Raw genomic sequence first — 21,482 nt, 5'->3', positions numbered from 1 at the left:
TGGGTAGGATTTTCTGGGTTGGGGATGGTAATAAGCTGAGGTTCAGTGGTCATTGTGATGTTATTGGTAGCATTGGTGGAAGAGTGGTGAGCAAGGTTGAGGACCGACTTCAGCTCTGATACCATATAGAAACGTAAGAGTGAATGAATAATGGCATAATATTTTCATTGATGTTAGGAGATAAAAATAAGCTTACACGAGAATCAGTTTGTTAGAACAAAAAGATTTCTATACTAAACTAATAACTAAAGAATAATAAGAATATATCAATATTGTTAGATATGAACTGAATATTCTATATTTTAGGAGAATAAGATAAGTACAATTAAATATATTAATTTAATTCTCTATTATGTTTGATATAGTCATTGCTAGGGTTTTATCATATATTTTATTTCTTCCTGTTGGAAAATTAGTTTACTTTAAAATAAATTGAAAAACTAAATGAATAATAAATAAAGACCGAGTACTATGTCGTGTAGTCACTTCCTAAGAAGCAGTGGCAAAACTTGACATTATTTGTTGGGGGCCATTTAAAAAGAACTTGTACATATTAATCAAAATATCATACTAATAAAATAAAAAATTTTAAAATCCTTAAAATTAATCCATTCGCATAAAGATTAAAAAATACATTGATAATAATGTCATCTAGAATTGTGAATGACGTTCTTTCAAAGAAACAAAATCCTCAAGAATTGAATCAAAGTAAAAGTCTCAACAATCTCTCGTTTGATATGAATAACCAAGTTATCTGGAAGAAATTCATCTTCCATCTTATTTTGCAATCTTGTTTTGATGATCTTCATAGCTAAAAATGACCACTCACTAGTTAGTGTAGACACTGGAAGAGTTAAAAAAAAGTCTAATCAATCTTTCAAGAAGATAGAATAGTTTTGATTTTCCTGTTTTCGTCATAGCAACACACAATTGAGACAACCATGATAAATTTTGCAATTTCACATCAAGATGCATATCGCACTCAAAATGCTTCAACTAAAATTCTAAATTCAATTTCTCTTGCTCAGTAAAATCAAAAGGATAGTATTTTTCAACAAAAGTGAAAATATTGTTGATATTAAAAGATTTATAATCTTCATTCGAATCCAAAACATATATAAGTTTCAAAAGATCCATTGCCTCTATGCTAAACCTTGCATTCATTTTTTTCAATTGGAAATCAATCACTTCATCGAATATGTCAAAATGATAATGGTGTTCCACTGTTACTTGATTTTTTTGAGTCGACACCTACTTTCAAAATATCGTGCATTTAAATCAAGAACATTCAAATCATTCTTTTCACAAAACAATACCACATGTTTCAACAAACTTTCTCAATTGTGCTCTCTCAAATCTTGAATCAACACCTTGGTACTTGAAACCAAATGCATAACATTTACAATATCTTGAGACTTTTGCTACAAAGATTGACATAATACATCAGTAATGTCCATGATCTCTTTCATCAAATACAAAATGAAAATGGATTCAAACGATTGAATCATTTTGGAAGCACTAGAAGCATCCCCTCGTTGAGAATAAGTGGAACCTTCATTTTTAATATTTTTAATCACCAAATAAGTTGCATCAAACATTTTTATAAGACTACATATAGAAAGAAAATGTGAGCCCCAACAAGTATCTCCAACTCATTTTAAAGTGCCAATTTGATTAGCACCTTTTTTCGGTTTGAATCTCATTTGTAGTTTACATGTGTGCAATTTAAGCTTATTGACTAGCATATAATTCTTCATGATGTTTGCATGAGGCATTAGCAGAATTGATAATAAAACTCAGATTATTAAAAAAACGCGTGAACAAAATGTACCTCTCGAGATGCAGGAACAAGAGCCAAATGTAGTCGATGAGAGAAACAGTGCGCATAATAAGTAGAAGAACAATCAGGTTGCAATCCTTTCTATCCACGAATATTACTAGGTCATCGTAACCTTGGCCATGAATATATTGAACATCAAGACCATGACGAGCTAGAATAACAAATATTCCATTTTTAAGAGTTAATGCAGATGTATCTTTAACATGTGCAAGATAAAAAAACGCTCTCTATATGGCCATCTTTATCAACAAATCTCAAAATAAGAGACATTTGTTCTCTTTTGGATTCATCACGAGCTTCATTAATAATGATATAAAATTTTGAATCTCCAATATCTTCACGAATCTTGTTTCGAACTTTATTAGTAATAACATGTAAAATCTCCTTTTAAATTAAAGGAGAAACATATTTAGCATGTTTAGGGGATTTCCAACACAACATTGTTAACATCATCGTTATAGGATGCCAAAAGCTCAATCAACACAAGAAAAATTCCTTGATTTTTTTAATCGAGTATCTCATCATGACCTCTAGAAGCACAAGCTTGAAATGCAAGTCATCTAATATCATCTATTGAAGTCTTGACTCGTAACTTGTTATTCAAAATTTGTTTTGAATTTTCTCTATGTATTACTTTGTCAATATGTCCAGATTGGTTCATCAAATCCACACAAGATCTTACGGTATTATTATGTGGTGAACAGTGATCATCTCCAATGTGATTAAGAAAAACACAATTCTTTTCGGGAATTTACTTTTTTCCAACTTCTAAACCATTTAACTATGAATACATCCCAACAAGGTTGCCTACTAGATTTCATGGTTAAAAAAATAACATGGCAAACAATATGCAACATCCTTAGTTGGAGAATAATCAAGCCAAGAAGAAAATTAAGCAAACCAAAAATATTGAAAATGCCTATGATATTTTTCTTAAGAAAATAGATAATTAGAGAGACAAATTTGATACAGACATGGTCTCAAGTACGCTCGTCGAATTTCATCTCAGTGATTAACTGGATATTCCCACATTGAATTACGTGACCCAAGATCACGTTCTATAAACGGAAGATTAATGTCTTCAACTTCAACACCTGGAGACTTAGGAGGAGATTGACTACGACTTTGATGCTCAAGCCTTAAAGTTTTTTATGGCATACTAATTTCTATATTATCAACATCTTTTTTTTTTTGAAAAAAGAATCTTTTCTTTTTTGTTTGCTCATTATTTCACACAACCTGTAACATATAACCATAAAAATAAATTAATTTAATTGAAATTTTTTAAAATTTATATTTACATTTGAAGTAAAATTATAAATATAAATTAAAATAAAAAAATATTTAAAAAAACTCATCTAAATGAAATACTTGATAACTTGATTGAAGTTCTCAACTCATAGAAGATGAACAACTCAAAGAATATGAACAATCAAACAAGAAAAACACATAATTTTTTGTATCTTGAAATAAAACATGACAAAGAAGAATATATTTTCATTCATTTATAGGTGAAATAATAATATAAAAAAAATAACTATAATCACTTTTCAATAAATAATATTTAAGTGGTTTCCAAGTTCCAAAATAATATATTCATTCTATTAGGAAATTAAATTTAATGGTAAATTTATTATACAAATCTTTCTGAGGGGTCAAATTTAACGATTTAATATACATACATACATTATTTTAAATTTTTTTGGGTTATGGCCCCACTAGCCCCTTAAAGTTTCTGCCCCTGCTTAGAAGCAATTTCATCTGGACTAGTATAATACCAGAAATTGACCGCTGCCCCCTAAATTAATACAGTCTTCTGAATTTCGTACACCCAAAATAAAGGAAGTGAAATTTGAATAGTGTTGTTCTTTCTCAAACGAAAAGAAAGCGGGACTTTTAACTGGAGTAAACACTACCAGAAAAATAGACGTTGAAAACCTTTAGTTTAAAGTAAATTACTCATGTAGAGAGAAATGTAAAAGAAGAAGAAAAGGTGAGTGAACGAGTGATTAATACTGAAGGAGAAACATTCTTTTTATACCTAAAAACTAGGGGAAATTAGTAAAATATCAGGAAAATATCTAAAGAAAATCCACATAAATCTCATTAATTTGAATTCTAAATTCAAATAAAAATTAGCTTTGACGAGATGGAATAAAATCTGGTAATTTTATTAAAAATATTAATACAATCATAACCTATGTAATTCAATTTATGCAACACAAAGCTCTTAACCTTGTGGTCACAGGCTTTATACCTTATTACTCAATATGAATAAAGACAAAGGTTTGTATATAAACCTTTCACCAACCTTGTATTTCACCAATGTTTGATACAAGCAACTTGTCATAACCACTTTTAGGCTTGAAAACAATTTTTTTTTGTTTAAAAACAGTTACGACTTTTTATTTTGGAAAATAGGTTATTTTGGATTAAATTGGATTAAATCGAAAACAGTCTCCATCAACCTTTGATTTAGGTAGGTTGAATACCTAAAAGCGTCTTTTAAAAACAATTTTAATAAAAATCCTTTTTTAAGACAAAAACTGATCTACGTTTACCAAAAATTCGATTAAAACGGGTTCGGGAATCGGTTACGCGTGGAGAAGGATTAGCACCCCCACAGCGCCCAAAATTGGTACTGTGTTGCTTACACGTTGTCGTAAATGTAGAAATTACAAATTAAATATAAATTAAAATACGATCCGTTTATTAAAATATGATTAATATATTTTGAATTTATTATTTAAAAATGTTCTCGAAACATATTCGAATAAATAACATCAAAATTAATAAAATAATATTTGTTAAAATTAGAATAGTAATATATATATGAATACATAATATTTTGAAAATATAATAAGTAATAAATAAACTAATTTATTTAATAAATTAAATAGTATTAAAGTTTTTATAATATATAAAAAGTAAATACAATTGAAACTACTTTATATGTTTAGAACTAAATCAAATAAATTTAAATTAATGTTATATATATTTAAATTAATGTAAATATTAACATGACATAAATACTAATTTACAACATAAAATAACAAAGACTAACAAATTAAATAAGTAGGTGACTAAAAACAAAAGAATAATAAATTTTAAGACCAAATTTAAATATAAAATATAATATACGGTCTGTGACTATAATATAATAATTAAACATATAGTGACCAATGTCAAATATTTATAATAATACGTAACATATAAAAATATGACTAAAATGTAAAATAAATTAAAATAGTAGCTCAAATTAAAAGTCATACTAATGATCATAATAGAAAATTAAAAATTAAGAATGACCTTATTTGTGAATATCCCATGCGTGAAATTACAAAATGCCCTTTTGTTAAAACTACGTCATTTTGTACGGTGTATTTAAGTCCCAAAACATGTTTTTATTTCTTCAACCCTCATTTTCTCATTTTATCAGAAATAAAAGAGAGATAGAGAGTTAAAACTCTCTCTACTCTCCCCTCATCGGGAAAAGAAACCACGGTTGAGCTCGCAATGGCGAGCGGCGACGCCGGTGTCCAAAGGTAACTAAAAAGCAACAGATATATATTTGGGCCTGCAAATATGTATTAAAATTTTATTAATAATAATAATAAATATAATAATAATAATTATTATAATAATAATAAAAATAATAAAAATAATAATTATTATAATAATAATAATAATAATATATATTTTTAATCTCGATCAAAAATAGGTGTCTACAGCTGCCCCTCTTTTCACATTCTCGTGTTAACAAGAATAGGGCAAAGATGAAAAAGACAACCGATTTTTGTCCATTCTTCCTTCGTTGGTAAATTGAACAAGTTCTTCTCATTATGAACTTATTCTCTCTTGTGAATGAGTTCTTCTCATTATGAACTCTTCACTAAAAACACTGATGTAAGGTTGAACAAGTTCTTCTCATTATGAACTTTTTCTTCCTCTTTGGATGAGTTCTTCTCATTATGAACTCTCCATTGGAAACACTGATGCAAGGTTGAACAAGTTCTTCTCATTATGAACTTCTTCTTCCTCGTTGGATGAGTTCTTCTCATTATAAACTCATTATTGGAAATATTGATCCACCTCCTTCTGTGATGGACTTAAAAGGAACAAGTTTTTTCTCTTTATGAACTTTCTCCTTTAGGACGAGTTCTTCTCATTATGAACTCTTCTGAAAATGTTGGTTCACCTCCTTCTGTGGTGAATTTGAAAGGAATAAGTTCTTCTCATTATGAACTTTCTCCTTTATGATGATTTCTTCTCATTATAAACTCTTATGGAAATGTCAATCCCTCAAGCAAGGTGTCAATGATTCGAAATGTCGTGAATCGAGTGATAGGTCAAACAAGCTCTTCTCATTATGAACTTCTTCTCTTTCTGTCAGATGAGTTCTTCTCATTATGAGCTCTCCATTGGAAATGATGGTTCACCTCCTTCTGCGGTGAATCTTAATTGCTATTGACTCTCTCTGAATTTTTGTCAAAACATTCAAAGTATTTCAATAAATATGAATGAATAAACATGCTCATATTTATAGATGCATAATGATGTATGCATGATGTCATTTAAAATATTATGAGCTCTATGTTCTCGCAAATCTTCATTTCAAATGCGTCATTTGTCCTTTCGTTTGTACTCCACACTTTGCTTGGGCTATTTTATGCAAATTCTCATTTCTCTTGTTCCCATACAAATCCTTTTCTTCTTCCTTTTGAACTGTTCATCTTTGTCAGCATATCAAAATATCAGTGTTTTCAATGTTCTTTTTTCTCAGCTCACATGCATTTTCTTTGGTCACATCTTACCCTAATATCTTCGAGCATTACAGTTAGAATCTCTGCTATGGAAGTATTAATTCAGAGTAATACCAAAAAATCTTTTATTTTTTAATGTTATGTTAATCCACTTATAAGAAGAATGAATAAAATTGAGACTTGAAATAACAAACTTCAAATTCACTGACAAGAAATTGAATTTACAAAGTTATGGTAATCACATAAATAGTGGAAATTTAAAACCACAAGTCAGATGTCCCTATGGATCATTAGCACGAGTGTTCATGAATCAATTCACTTGATATAACTATTGAGTTGAGCTTTTGTCTAGAAGACTTTCAAGGATTGCCAAAATGTCTGTAGACGTGAAGCTTCTCTCAAAATATCAGAACCTCGAGAGGATTTAGCTGCCTGATGCCTAATCTCAAAATGCCTTTGAGTCGCCTTTTCAGGTTTTCAACTCAAATTCTTCCTTTGGTTTTAAGATGTCCTTTGTGGATTTTTATCTCAAACCCTCATTTTCTCTCTTCATTTTTTTCATTTTTTCTTTCTTTTTTTCTTTTTTTTCATTTTTTTCCTTTTTCACCTTTTTATTTGTTCCTTTTTCTTCAAGCATGGTACTTCTTGACAGAGTCTGAGTTTACTGGATTTCTCAGTTTTTCTCCATCCATCTCTGCCAATATCAACGCTCCCCCAGAGAAGGCCATATTGACAACATATGGACCTTCCCAATTAGGCATCCATTTCCTTCGGAAATCTTTATGAATTGGCATAATCTTTTTTAACACTAGATCATCCTCTCAAAATTCTCTTGGATGAACTTTCTTATCATGAGCTCTCATCATCCGTTTTTTATACATCTAACCATGGCAAATAGCTTTTAATCTCTTTTCTTCAATGAGATTCAACTGGTCAAATCGAGCCAGAACCCATTCAGCTTCATCCAACTTCACCTCTTTCAAAATTCGAAGTGATGGGATTTCTACTTCCACTGGCAAGACTGCCTCCATCCCATAGACTAAAGAGAAAGGCGTTGCCCCTGTGGAAGTTCGTACTGTAGTTTGATATGCATACAAGGCAAAAGGTAATTTGTCATGCCAATCTCTGTAAGTATTAGTAGACTTTGTGATGATCCTTTTAATATTTTTATTTGATTCTTCCACTTCTCCATTCATCTTTGGACGGTATGTCACTGAATTAGAATTTTTTATCTTGAACTGAGTACAAAGTTCTACCATCATCTTGTTATTCAAATTAATGGCATTATTTGTGACAATTCTTTCTGGCAACCCATACCGATAAATTATCTCTTCCTTTATGAATTTGCAAACTGTAGATATCGTGATATTTGCATATGAGGCAGCCTCAACCCATTTAGTAAAATAATACATTGCCACAAATATGAAGCGATGTCCATTCGAAGCCTTTGGTGTAATTGCCACAATGGCATCCATGCCCCACATAGAAAATGGCCATGGTGCAGTCATCACGTGCAAAGGTGACGGAGATGTATGGATCTTATCCCCATAGATTTGACATTTGTGACATTTTCTTGCATAATCAACACAGTCTGAATGCATAGTGGCCCAATAGTATCCATATCTTATGATCTTCCTGGCCATAGAAAGCCCATTTGCATGTGTTCCACATATCCCTTCATGTACCTCTTCAAGTACTCTTTTTGCTTCTAGGGCATCCACACATCTCATCAAAAATTGATCAATACTCTTTCTATGTAGAACTTCCCCTTCTAATACATATCCGGTAGCCATTCTCCTTATTGTTTTTTTATCAAACTCAGACGCATCTTGTGGGTAAGTTTGATGCTTGATATATTGCAAAATGTCATAATACCATGGACGACCATCTTCCTTTTCTTTGATATTATAATAGTGTGCTGGGGTTTTATACATTTGCATTTTAATTAGAATCATGTCAACTCTTCTATTTGCTTGGAACATTGCAGCAAGTGTGGCCAAAGCATCTTCCATTTGATTATATTCTCGAGGGAAATAATTGAAAGTGATATCTTCAAATTCTTTTTCCAATTCAAGGATCAATCTTCGGTATTCCACTAACTTTGGATCCTTTGTCTCCCATTCTCCTCGCAAATGATACACCACTAGTGAAGAGTCTCCATATACTTGGAGTACTTTGATTTTCCTTTCTATAGCTGCTCTTAACCCCATAACACAAGCCTCATACTCTGTCATATTGTTGGTTCAAAAGAACTCCAATCTGCATGTAAAAAGATAACAGACATTTTCCGGAGAAATCAATATTGCTCCAATTCCCTGTCCTAAAGCATTAGATGCCCCATCAAAATACAACCTCCAGGATTTATTATCTGAAATTGTTTCCTCCTTGGTTGTGATGCACATCAAATCCTCGTCTAGAAAATTAAAGTTTAAGGACTCATAGTCATCTGAGGCACGACTTGCAAGGAAATCTACTATGGCACTCCCTTTTATTGCTTTTTGGTTCACATATATAATGTCAAATTCTGATAACAACATCTTCTATCTAGCAAATCTACTAGTTAAAGCTGGTGATTCCATTAAATATTTTGAAGGGTCAAGTTTAGATATCAACCAAGTAGTGTGGTATAACATGTATTGCCTGAGCCTTCTAGTAGCCCATACCAAAGCACAACATAGCTTTTGAATTGGTGAGTATCGGATCTCACAATCGGTGAACTTTTTGCTTAGATAATAGATGGCTCTCTCTTTCTTTCCAGATTCGTCATGCTGCCCCAATACACATCCCATCGAATTTTCAAAGACCGTTCGATAAAGGATTAATGGTCTACTAGGGACTGGTGACACCAGAATTGGAGTATTAGACAAATATCCTTTTATTATCTCCAAATCCTTTTGGCACTCATCGTTCCAAACTTCGGGGTTATTCTTTCGAAGCAATTTGAAAATTGGGTCACATTTTTTCAGTTAATTGTGAAAATGAATTGAGATATATAATTTAATCTTCCTAGAAAACCTCGAACTTCTTTTTGTGTATGAGGCAATGGAAGATCTTGAATGGCTTTTACTTTATCCTGATCGGTCTCAATTGCTCTTTGACTAACCACGAAACCCAAGAGTTTCCCTGACGTTACCCCGAAGGTGCATTTAGTTGGATTGAGTTTCAATTGATATTTCCTCAACCTTTGGAAAAGCTTCCTAAAGTTTTGAATATGTTCAACTCCAGTTCTGGCTTTGGAAATCATGTCATCTACATACACTTTAATCACTTTGTGCATCATGTCGTGAAAAAGAGTCACCATAGCTCTTTGGTAAGTTGTCCCAGCATTTTTCAAACTAAATGGCATCACTTTATAGCAGAATATTCCCCATATAGTCACAAATGTAGTTTTTTCCATGCCTTCAATGTTCATTTTTATTTGGTTATACCTCGAGAAGCCATCCATAAAAAAAACCACGAATGACCAGCAATGTTATCCACTAAAGTATCTATATGAGGCAATGGAAAATTGTCTTTTGGGCTTGCTTTATTGAGATCTCTGTAATCCACACACATGCGAACTTTCCCATTTTTCATTGGCACAGGAACTATGTTGGCGACCCGTTCCGGATACTTTGCCGCTTGAAGAAACCCTGCATCAATTTGTTTCATCACCTCCTCTTTAATTTTTAACATTATTTATGACTTCATTCTTCTGAGCTTTTGCTGAACTGGCTTACACTCAGGCTTTATCGGAAGCTTGTCCACTACTATATTTGTACTCAGCCCTGGCATATCTTGGTAAGACCACGTAAAGATGTCCTTGAATTCTCGAAGAAGATCTATCAAGTCTTGTCTTATCTCAGTAGAAACTATGCTATCGATTTTTACTTCTCTCTTGTCATCATCAGTTCCCAAGTTTATAACCTCATTTTCTTCCTGGTGAGGTAAGATTTGTTTGTCCTCATTTTCTACCAGTCTTAATAGTTCGTTAGGAACATCACATTCTACCTCATCCTGACACTCATTGATTTCTTCTAGACATACGGAATGCTCAAATTTTATCTTAGTATTAGATTCAAAAACATTCATGCTATTGATATTGTGACACCTGTAAAGGGAAAAATTGAATCGAATATATATTTGGAAGAAAACCAGAATTTATGAAATGAATGTAAAGAATGAAAATGAAAATGTAAATAATGATGGTAATTTAAGAAACAAAAGCTTTTATTGAAAGTAAGTAGAGTTAACATAGCTGCCCTTATGAAAATTCCTTAATACTTACGGGTACAAGCATAAGGACTAGTACTGGGTATTACTCTGAATTAATCTTAAAAACTACAGGGAGATCCTCTGCAGTCCAATTTTTCAGCGTTTCCCCTGGGAAGCAAAGATGGATTCCAGCCAAATATCTTCCCGCTTTATCGTCCCCAATTATCATGTTAATGACCAAACCCTCCATAGTTTCATTGAACAAATCTTTGTCTTTCATTTGCTCTTCTTCATCAATTGCCCTGGCTAACTATTGCTCTATATCAAAGACTCCTCCAAACTTGAAAGAGTTCTCCAGGGGAGGAAAAGACATACGCTCCCACGGAATATCATTTCCTTTTAGTCTAGCTCTTCTTACTTCACCTCTCTTTTCATTTCTTTCTTTCTTTGCTGAAAATCAGGCTTAAACCCTAGCCCGAAGCGATCGCTCTTCATCATGACAAATTTGGGATATAAAGTCCCTTGCAAACATCTACCAAGAGCCTTTCCTATCTTGGCTCCTTTTCCTATAGTCTCTCGTATAGTCATCTTAGTACAATCAGATAAATGTGGGCAAGGAATCTTGTTTCCTTCAGTAATGAAAGTAGCGCTGACAAATTCTAAGGCTCTGAAAGAACACTCTAGGGCATTTTCATTTGTCTCAATATATGGGGCGTCAGTCGTCACAGAAACAATAATTTCTTCCTCTGCCCCAATACTAATCAACTGAACATCTTACACGAATTTCAATTTTTGGTGTAAGGACGAAGGGACTGCCCCTGCAGAATGAATCCAGGGCCTCCAAAGCAAGCAATTATATGAGGGGTTGATATTCATCACCACAAAATCAATATTGTATATAATTGGTCCAATCAACAGTGGTACCTCCATCTTTCCAAGCACATCCCACTAGGTTCCATCAAAGGCTCTGACAATGTTTTGGTAGGCCCTCATATATGACCTATCCACCAGTAACCTTCGTAACGTAGCCATAGGCATAACATTAAGTGCAGACCCATTGTCAATCAAAACACCTGGTAAGACATGACCATGGAAGTGAGTTATGATATTGAGGGCTTTTATCGATCCCATTCTACCATCAGGAATTTCATCATCTGTGAAAGTTATGTAGTTGTCAGCAGCTATGAGCCTTACAATTCGATCCAACTTGTTCACTAGTATATCCTTAGGCACAAATGTTTGATTGAGCACTCTTAGTAAAGCATTTCGATGTACCTCTGAATTCATTAACAAATCCAGAATTGAAATCCGTGATTGTTGCTTATGTAGCTATTTAACTACATTATACTCACTATGTTTTAAAAACTTCAAGAATTCTTGAGCTTGTGTTTCTGTTACCGGCTCATTGATCATTGGTGGGGGTTCATCGTTAAATATCTTTTGCGGTACAGCTTTTCCTTTTGCTTTCATTTTGTCCATTTCTTTTGATGTTTCGGGAGAATAACACCTCCCACTTCTTGTGAAGTGCCCGACTTCATTCACAATTTTGTTCATCAAGTTGCCTACTGGTGCTTCACCTTCAACTACCTTTATTTTCTCTAGCGAACCATATCCCCTTATCAATGTAACATTAGCAGTATAGTTCCAATGCACCTTGCAGGTGTCTTTAAATGGAAATGGTGAATGTTCTGTGATCACAACGTTTGGCGTTGACGACCCAGAATTCATTGTTGATGGTTTCACAGTGATAACCACTGGCTTGTTTGTTTTGTGAACGGGCTCAGAATTTTCTATCGTGAAGACATCTTCTTCTCTTTTTCTCCTTATCTTCCTCAAAGAACTCTACCTCCTTATTATCCATCAATCTTTGTAGTAACCCCCTGAATTCAAGGCAAGGCTAAATTTTGTATCATTCTTCTTGGTGATATTCACAATAATGTCCACCCTCACTAGTCTTTGGCTTAAGATCTTGTCGAATCATGCCAGCCTGATAGAGTTGCTGGAATACCCAACTGAAGGGACATTTGATTTCATGAACATCTGTCATTGTCTTCCTCCTATTCTCCTCATGAATTTCATTTACACCTTTACCTCCATGATTCGGTAATGGGTGTGTTGATACATCTGGCAAGTCAAACTGTAATCCTCATGTATTAATCAGATTTTGCACTATCTTTTTGAAGGCAAAATAATTCTCAATAAAGTAACCAATAATTCCATCATGGTAATCACAATGTGCATTTGCATCATACCGATGAGGGTACGATGGTTGAAGAGGAGTCAAACGGTAGGGGGTACCACATCTGCCTTTAATAACGAGGTGTATATCTCTGAATAAGGTACGGATAGTGGTGTGAAGGACACCCTCTCTCTCTCCTTACGAGGTCCCCTGGAATCATTTCTAGTGGTGTTCATGACATTCCTCTTAGACCTTGATTGGGTTATTGTGACACTATTTGTAGTATTCTTGTGGTAGACACTTTTATTATTAACTTCACTTTCCTTTTTCGGTACACAGTTTTTTTGGAGCTAGACCCTTCAGCTACTTCAATCTTACCACTTTTTATAGCATTTTCGATACCAGAGATGATCAAATCAACAAAAATTTTAGTGGCATTTCCAAGAAAATGCCCCAAATACAGAGCTCTCAAAGTGTTGACAAAAATTACAGTAGCTTCCTTTTTTAGTAAAGGGGGTTGGACCTGTGCAGCGACATCACGCCACCTTTGGGCAAATTTTCGAAAAGTTTTATTGCTTTTTTTTCATATTTTGAAGAGTCCATCAATCAGGAACTATATCTGTAACATGGCGATATTGTTCTAGGAATGCTTTTGCCAAGTCGTTCCATGATTTGATGTGAGCCCTAGTTAACTGGTTATACCACTTGGCGGCAAAACCTGTTAAATTGTCCTGAAAACAGTGAATCAATAGTTTTTCATCATTCACATGGCCAGCCATCCTCCGGCAAAATATAGTAATATGAGATGATGGGCAAGTGGTTCCATTGTATTTTTTGAATTCACAAACCTTGAATTTCATAGGGATGATTATGTATGGGACCAAACTCAGCTCTCTGGCATCAGACCCATAGAACGGTTCAATTACCTCTACCGATTTTACCCTTTCTTCCAATTTCTTCAACTGTTGAGTTATTTGTTCATTGGATTTTTCCTTGTCGGCTAACTCATTCAAATCTGGAGTTAGGTGCTCGGTATTAAATTCCCCTAGCCTTATACCTGAAACAGGCTGATAAATGTTTGGGAATGTGGATCCTATATGGTGCTGCTGATTCTCATTGCTGGCATATGCATGAGGTCGGACTTCTTGAGGTACCGAAGGGTGAGTAAAGATGTGTATAGGTGTGAAACCAGGAGGAGGACGGGATTCTAGTGTAAACCCTGGTAGGTGCTGCGGGTCAGAAGTAAACAACGCAGAATATGATGCTCCTGGACCAAACCCTGGAGGATGCGAAGGATCTTGTTCGGATGATGTTAATTGGTCATCCGTAGGCTTTCTACCTGTAGCATGTTTCTTAGGGTGCGTTTGGTTCATGGAATGTAAGATTATCAGTGGGAATAAAAGATTACCAGGGAATAGGATTACTGGGAATGTTGTATTTTGTGTTTGGTTGGTTTATCATGAATATAAGATTACTGTGTTTGGTTAAAGGAATAAAAGATTATTGGAATGAATATTGACCAAATTGTCCTTATTATATATTTGTTTATTTAAAAAGTTGGAAAATATTTATATATTTTCTTTAAAAAATTTAAATTTATAAAATTTATATAATTTTTTTACAAAATTGAAAATATAAAAAGGTTTAATGAAATAGTAAAATTTTATTTTATCCCCTGAACTTAATATAAAATTTTAATTATAGATTTTTTTTTGTAAATCTAAAATAGTTTAAGGATAAATTTGTAATTTAACCTTCGTAGAATTTTTATTATTCAACGACAGAATAAGGATATTTTTGAAAGAAAATTTTTTTATGGGCATTTTAGTCCAAAACGTCGGTAACCAACAATACCTAAGGAAAGGGAGGTAATGACATTCTCGGTAATATACCCCAAAAAATCCACTATTGGTAATATAAGATTACCGGGAATGACATTCCCGGCCAACCAAACGGGGTAATGTGGATTCCATTCCCATGGGAATCTCACATTCCCCCAACCAAACACACCCTTAAACATTTCTTCAATCCTTTGTAATAGACCGACTTGCGAGTTTGTTATCTCTTCTTCCATCTTAGTTAATCTCTTTCTCATTTCTTCTTGAGCTTGTTTTTGTTCTTGTTCAAATTGGATCATTCTTGCCTCCATTTTCTTAGTTATATTTCGAGTATCATATGCCATAATAACTACAATGATTGGAAATTATATTTTATATTATTTTTTGTGATTTAATGGATGAATTCATGTAAAATAGTTTAAAACAAAATGCAAATACATGATATAAGATTGAAACTATTATGCAAAGATGCAAATGCAAATGCAAAAGGTATTGATTTCCAAAAGTAGCCATTCTTATAAAAGTTTCATTCTTACAAAAGAGCTTTCATCTTTACAAGAAATATCAATTCTACAAATACGGTTTGGCTCTGTTATTTAATTCTATAATTTCATTCATGATCCCAGCGACCTTTTCCCCATACTCAGATAATAAAATAATACGAAGCAGAATGATTTCAGCCCTGTTAGCTAGTTCTTATGTATAATGGGCCACCTCGCTCATTTGTGCTATTGCTTCACCCATCATGCGTTCACGTTCCTCAACAAACATCCAGTGGTATTCATATGTGTCCTTCCATCCCTCCTTTATTTGAGTAATTTCCCTTTTGAGATTGGTAATGTGTACTCGACAGCATTGAAACTCACTCTCTAGTCCTCTGACTTGCTCTCGTAAAGAGTTATTCTCCTCACGGGTAAGCCTTAAATTCATCCACTCACGTGGCACTTGCATTTGAAGTAAGGACTCCTCAAGATGTGAGATATGATCTCTTAGCTCACCATTCATAGCTCGAGACCGATTCAACTCCTCTTCATAATTGGTCTGCAAACCTTCCATTTCTTCTGTTAATTATCCCACTCTACTACTCTTTTTCTGGAATCTTTGCATCAAATACCCAATTTCGGCCTATTTTTTTTCCGAGAATTCGGTTCTATCCCTGTCTCTCAGTCCACATTTCCTTTCTCTTTTGTTCTTTTTCTTCCTCTAATTCTTGAATCCACTGATCCCTGGCCTCGAGTTCTTCCAGTATATTATTCATTTCAGCTTCCAAACCACTGACTCGATGTTTTTCTGCTTCCTAATCCTTCAAGACAGCTTTCTTCTCAGTCTTCAATTTCTCAGCTCTATTGTTTTCAATCTTAAGCTGCATAGTCACTTTTATTTTCTCAGCTTTATATTTGTCCTGCAATTTCTTCTCGGCCTCAATTATCTTAAGTTGGTGTTTGTTCTCAGCCTCCAGACTTTGAACTCATTGTCTCTCAATTGTCAACTCTTTGGCCCATTATTGTGATGTCTTGATAGACCCATATATTTTTGCCTTTTGTAGATTGCGGTATTCCTTTTTTAAATCAGACAGCTCGAGATCGAATTTCTCTTTATCTTTCCTCAACAAATCACATTGTTGAACATGGAGACCCCTATCAAGATCTATCATGAGCTTTTCTTGTCTTGTTTCTTCTATTACTTTGTCCCATTTTTTTCTTTCAGCTTCAAACTCAGCAATAAGAATCTCATCTTGTGAAGGTACCACCTTGATAAGCTCTTCCCAAGGAATATCTCCTCCTGGATCTGGAAAATGAACATTTTCATTCGTCCTTGTAAGTCTCCAAGCTTCATAGTCGGGTGTATACATAACATCTCCAAACACAGCTCTTGTTCGAAAGGTTCTTTTTCAGGCGAGAGATAGATCTCATGCTTTCTTCTTGTAATGGCCTCCACGATAAGTGATTTCAGGTTCCTTTAAGCCGCTTGTTACTGGAACAAATTGACGAGCTCTATATTGTCTGAGAACCATTAATGGGGCATAGTTGACTCCTCCCCATATCCCAGTAAAGATACATGGTCAATATCCTCACATCTAAATAAAATATCGCGTTCCTGTAAATTACTGAAAGTTGTTATCCATTTCTTCCTTGGTAACCCTTATGGCCACTCTTTGCTCAGAAATTCTTTCAAAGATGAGTACATCGTAGAAAAACGATGGTAGGATACCTTGTCTTCTTTCCAGAAGTGACTACAAATCTATACAATGAGTAATTGAGCACATCCTATGAATCGACCCTTTCAATCTACGATAATTGTTTAGGGATTGAAAAGTTTCTGCCAAAACTGCTAGTGCTGGATTTATGAATGTGTCAAAGAAATCTGCAATAGCACTTTTCACATAGAACAAAGTCTTTGGAAATATTACTAGACCATACATGGCAAGAGCAAATGTGTCCAACATCTTATCTTCATCTATATGCTTGAGTATCACCTTCTTAAGACAATGCCAAGGAAAATATTCGCTTTCTCCTTTTTGTTGAATGTGTTATACTATCTAATTTTCACTTGTACCGGTAAACTTTACCAGTTTATTCTTAAAGGATTGAACTTTCAGAGGTCTGGAATAAACTTTATCCACCTGGATATTTTCAAAGTTAAACAGAGATATATACTCCTCGATCGTTGGTGTCAAATCCTGCCTGTTAAAAGTAAAACAGCTATACGCAGGGTTCCAGAATCGGACCAGAGCTTTGAGCAATGGTTCATCTATCTTTACATAAATGAGCTGAGCTATGTCATCATATTTCTTGTAGAACCTCTCTTTGGTAATTACTCTCCAACTTTCTCAAATTTCTATCAATTCTCGTAAATCGTTCTGCTTGAGATTAATAATGACATTTGTGGATAGCTGTGATGCATAACCTTCAGGCAAACTGTATCCTTTTACTTTTTATGTTTCCTCCGACCAAGCTCGTACTACTGGATTGAGTTCTTCCTTGTTATGAAAACTCTTTTCCATTGCAGTGATCGCTCTTCTAATCTGATGATTACTTGGTTAATCAATACCTTTCTTTTATTCATGATGATTACGCAAAGATGCAAAAAAATTCAATGTAATGTAACGTAACAAAAAATGACACAAACAAAAGAAACAAAATAAGTTAGAATCACAAACAAAAAGAGAAAACTGAATTAGTACCAGCAAGATAATTAAAAGATGTTATCTACATATAAATATAACACCTATCCAATCATGATATCTACCCGAACATGCATTTAAATAGATAGCGATCCTACCCAAACATGATTTCTACCCAAAATAATTATTTTCAAGAAATTAATCCTAACAGCATAGTATCTAGTTCACATGTTTTTATTCAACAGAAAAATAAAAAGGTTCAGAAACGCTCCTCCTTTGGGTACCTATTGATGGACAAAGGTTCAGTACAGCTATACCTAGGGTGATCATTCTACGGTTCACTATATGCATGGTTTCAGCTCTATGAGGAAAAAGGTACTAGAATTGTCCTTGATGTTGGTGCCCCCTTGGGCTACCAAACCCTCAATCCTGGCCCATTACAAGCTCACGGATCGAGTTCAATTCGAGAGGATACATTCTCTTATGTCCATGCGGAGAAATAATTTATCTCACGTACACTACAGTAAAATTGTTATACAACGGCGTTTTAGGAGTAAACGCCACTAATTTTAAACATATAGCGGCGTTTACATAGCAAACGCCACAAAATGGTAACTTTAGCATCGTTTTTATAAAAACGCCGCAATAGGTTCATCGATAGTGGCGTTTTTTCAACAAACGCCGTAAAAGAGTAGTACTTTAGTGGCGTTTTTATACAAACGCCGCAAAAGAGTAGTACTTTAGTGGCGTTTTTATACAAACGCCGCTAAAGACTCGTAATTTAGTGGCATTTTTATACAAACGCCGCTATAGAATTGTACTTTAGTGGCGTTTTTATACAAACGCCGTTATACACATTTACTATAGTGATGTTGCCAATCCTCTTTTGAAAACCCTAACCTCCCTTCTCGCTTCACTCAAATGGACCATCTCCTCCTCTCTTTTCTCTCTCTCGCCGATTCCTCCCCTCCTGTTTCCCTCGACCTTTCCTTCGACCGCCTCCTCGATTCCACTCCTTCCGACGCCGATCAGGCTCTTCTCATCGATCGCACTCACAGTATTGGTTCCCTCCTCCTCCGTACCGCTAATCGCTCTGCTCGTAAACGTGCTTCCCTTCATAACTCCATCGCCTGGGCCCTCCCTCCTGATCTGACCATCAAGGTAAATACCTCCATTCTTCCACATTTTCATCAAGGCCTTTGATTTTGTTTTTAAATCTTGTTTTGATGATGACATGTTTTTTTAATTTTATTGCAGGTGTTTTCTATGTTAGATTCGCAGAGTCTTTGCTACGCCACAGCAACGTGTTGGATGTTTAACAAGTGTGCTATGGATCCATTGTGCTATGAGAATATTGACCTTACCACTGTCGTTCCCAAGGTTAATAATGTTGTTGTCTCCACCATGATCCAACGAGCTGGGAAATCGTTCCGGTAAGATTTCCTTTCATTTTTCGCTATTACAATTTGCCTTTATTTTTAACTAATAAATACATTATCTTAAGCCGATACTTAAGTTTCCTTTTGCATTTTAAAAGTCTTATTACCGCTTATCGATCTCTTAAGTCTTGGAAAACTTCATTAATTAGTAACTCAGAAGGTGTTTTTGCCATTTCCTTTATGTTTTATCTATTAGAGAAAAGGATTTGTATGGGCTAGTATCAGCTAGTTCATTTATTTGCATGTGGTTGTTTATGTTGTTATGTTTTCTTGTTAATTACGATGTTTTGAATGGTTGTTTAGATCGCTTAAGCTTGGAATAGTACCAGGCCCAACTTCCTCTCCGGGTTCCTGTCAACCATTGGTTTATACCATCCAGAATTTTGTAGATGTATTTAGCTTTTCATGGAATGAAAAAAAGACCAGGTAAGGGAAGGAATCATCTATTCTTACAAGGACCTGCTTATACCCATTAAGTGGGGACAATGGCACCGCTGGGTATGGTTGAATACATTGACTCCTTGTTTAGAATGTGGTTTATGTGATAAGTTGTTCTTTTTGTTCTTATTATTTGCTATTTTCATATTGTAAGGGCTCTTTTGTGGAGGTTGCATCTTTACAATATTGAAAGAATGGATAATACATCACTTTGTGTGGCATTAGCTGCCTACCCTTCTTTACTTGATTTGGAAATTGTCGGCCTGTAAGTTTCGCTATCTAAGTTGGTTTTTACATTTATTGACCCCACCAATTTGCCCTTTCCTTTCTTTTCTGTTGGTTTGAGCATGCGTTAAGCTGTTGCAGCTGGATGATATAACAAGCGGTAGAAGCTTATAACTTAAAAGTTGTTTCTAAATATGAAAAAATTTGGAATGATTGATCAAAGAACAACGCTCACAAAAGATCCATTTTCTACGTGCACTAACGTAAATTAGTATACTAATATTAATAAATATCCGAATGAATGAATAATGAATAAAACATTCTATATTAATTAAAAAAGCAATTATTATCTGATCATCGAGTTTTGTTAGTTTTAACACAATTTGGTTTGCAGTTGTTTGTGGTACTCAGACAATGTGGTTTTAGCAGAGTAGCTAATTCTGTTTTTTGTTTAACCTTAAAATTGTTCAATCAACCTTCGATTGATGCAGTCATGTCGAGTTGAGGCAAACTTTTATGTCAGTGAGCTCCAATTGTCACTTGATAGAGCGTTTATTCTTTGAGTCTTCCAAAACAGGTACAGATTCTCTTCTTGAGTGTCTCTTTTAACTGCTCTTTACATATCTTCTCATATGATAATGCAGGGAGGGATGATAGCTCTTTATCGCTGAGAGGTTTTAAACTGCATGATTATAAAGTCCGTATTCTTGTTAAGGTATGAACTTGTTTGGTGTTAAGTTCTGGTTGACATATAATCTCAATGGTCTGAAAGTATTAGAAAGGATGGGGTTGCATAAATATCTTAAGTTCTGTTTGAGGTGGTGTTGTATGCCTGGAAGAGTTGAGATACTATTAGATTATGTTGCAATGAGCAGTTGTCTTAAATATTTGTTATAAATTTGATCTGAATGAAAATTGAGAAGTTTAGTCCTTCATTTTACTTGCAATTAGCAGTGGTCTGTAAATATCTGTTATCAATTTGACCTGAATGTAAATTGAGAAGTTTAGTCCTTCATATTACTTGCAGGGATTCCGTAAACTTAAATATGCCGATTTTTCGACATCTTACTCGATCACTGGAACATTTTTGAGGTCTCTGTTGCTCTTTTCAACCATAACTAGGAGAATCCCTTTAAATGTTTTTTTTCAACTTATATTTTGTGCAGAATGAGATTTTTGAGGTCTGTGCTTCTGAATTATTGTTTGAGCTATGGTTTATCTTTTATGTAAACAATGGAATACTAGCATACTTTTGTTGTTAAATTGTCGTTGATCGTCAACTTTATTATACTAATAAGAGATGATGTAGATTCTCATTGGAAACCCTAGGAATAATCCTTTTAAATTCATGTTTGCTAAAGAAATTCTAACATCTGCATTGGGGTAAACCAACCATGTTAATGAAGCCTGTGTATTAACATCCTCGTCAAAATTGTCTTAGT

General features: G+C 34.2%; 1 pseudogene; it reads left to right on the top strand.

Moving 5' to 3' along the window:
* Window positions 1-18,823: 18,823 nt before the first annotated feature.
* LOC120160075 lies at window positions 18,824-20,649 on the top strand (annotated as a pseudogene).
* The last annotated feature ends 833 nt before the right edge of the window (window positions 20,650-21,482 follow it).

Source organism: Hibiscus syriacus, unplaced genomic scaffold (genome assembly GCF_006381635.1).
Source record: "Hibiscus syriacus cultivar Baekdansim isolate YM2019G1 unplaced genomic scaffold, ASM638163v2 tig00111390_pilon, whole genome shotgun sequence".
Classification (NCBI taxonomy): domain Eukaryota; kingdom Viridiplantae; phylum Streptophyta; class Magnoliopsida; order Malvales; family Malvaceae; genus Hibiscus; species Hibiscus syriacus.
Note: the sequence above shows the minus strand (reverse complement) of the source record. Positions and strands in the feature narration are given on the sequence as shown.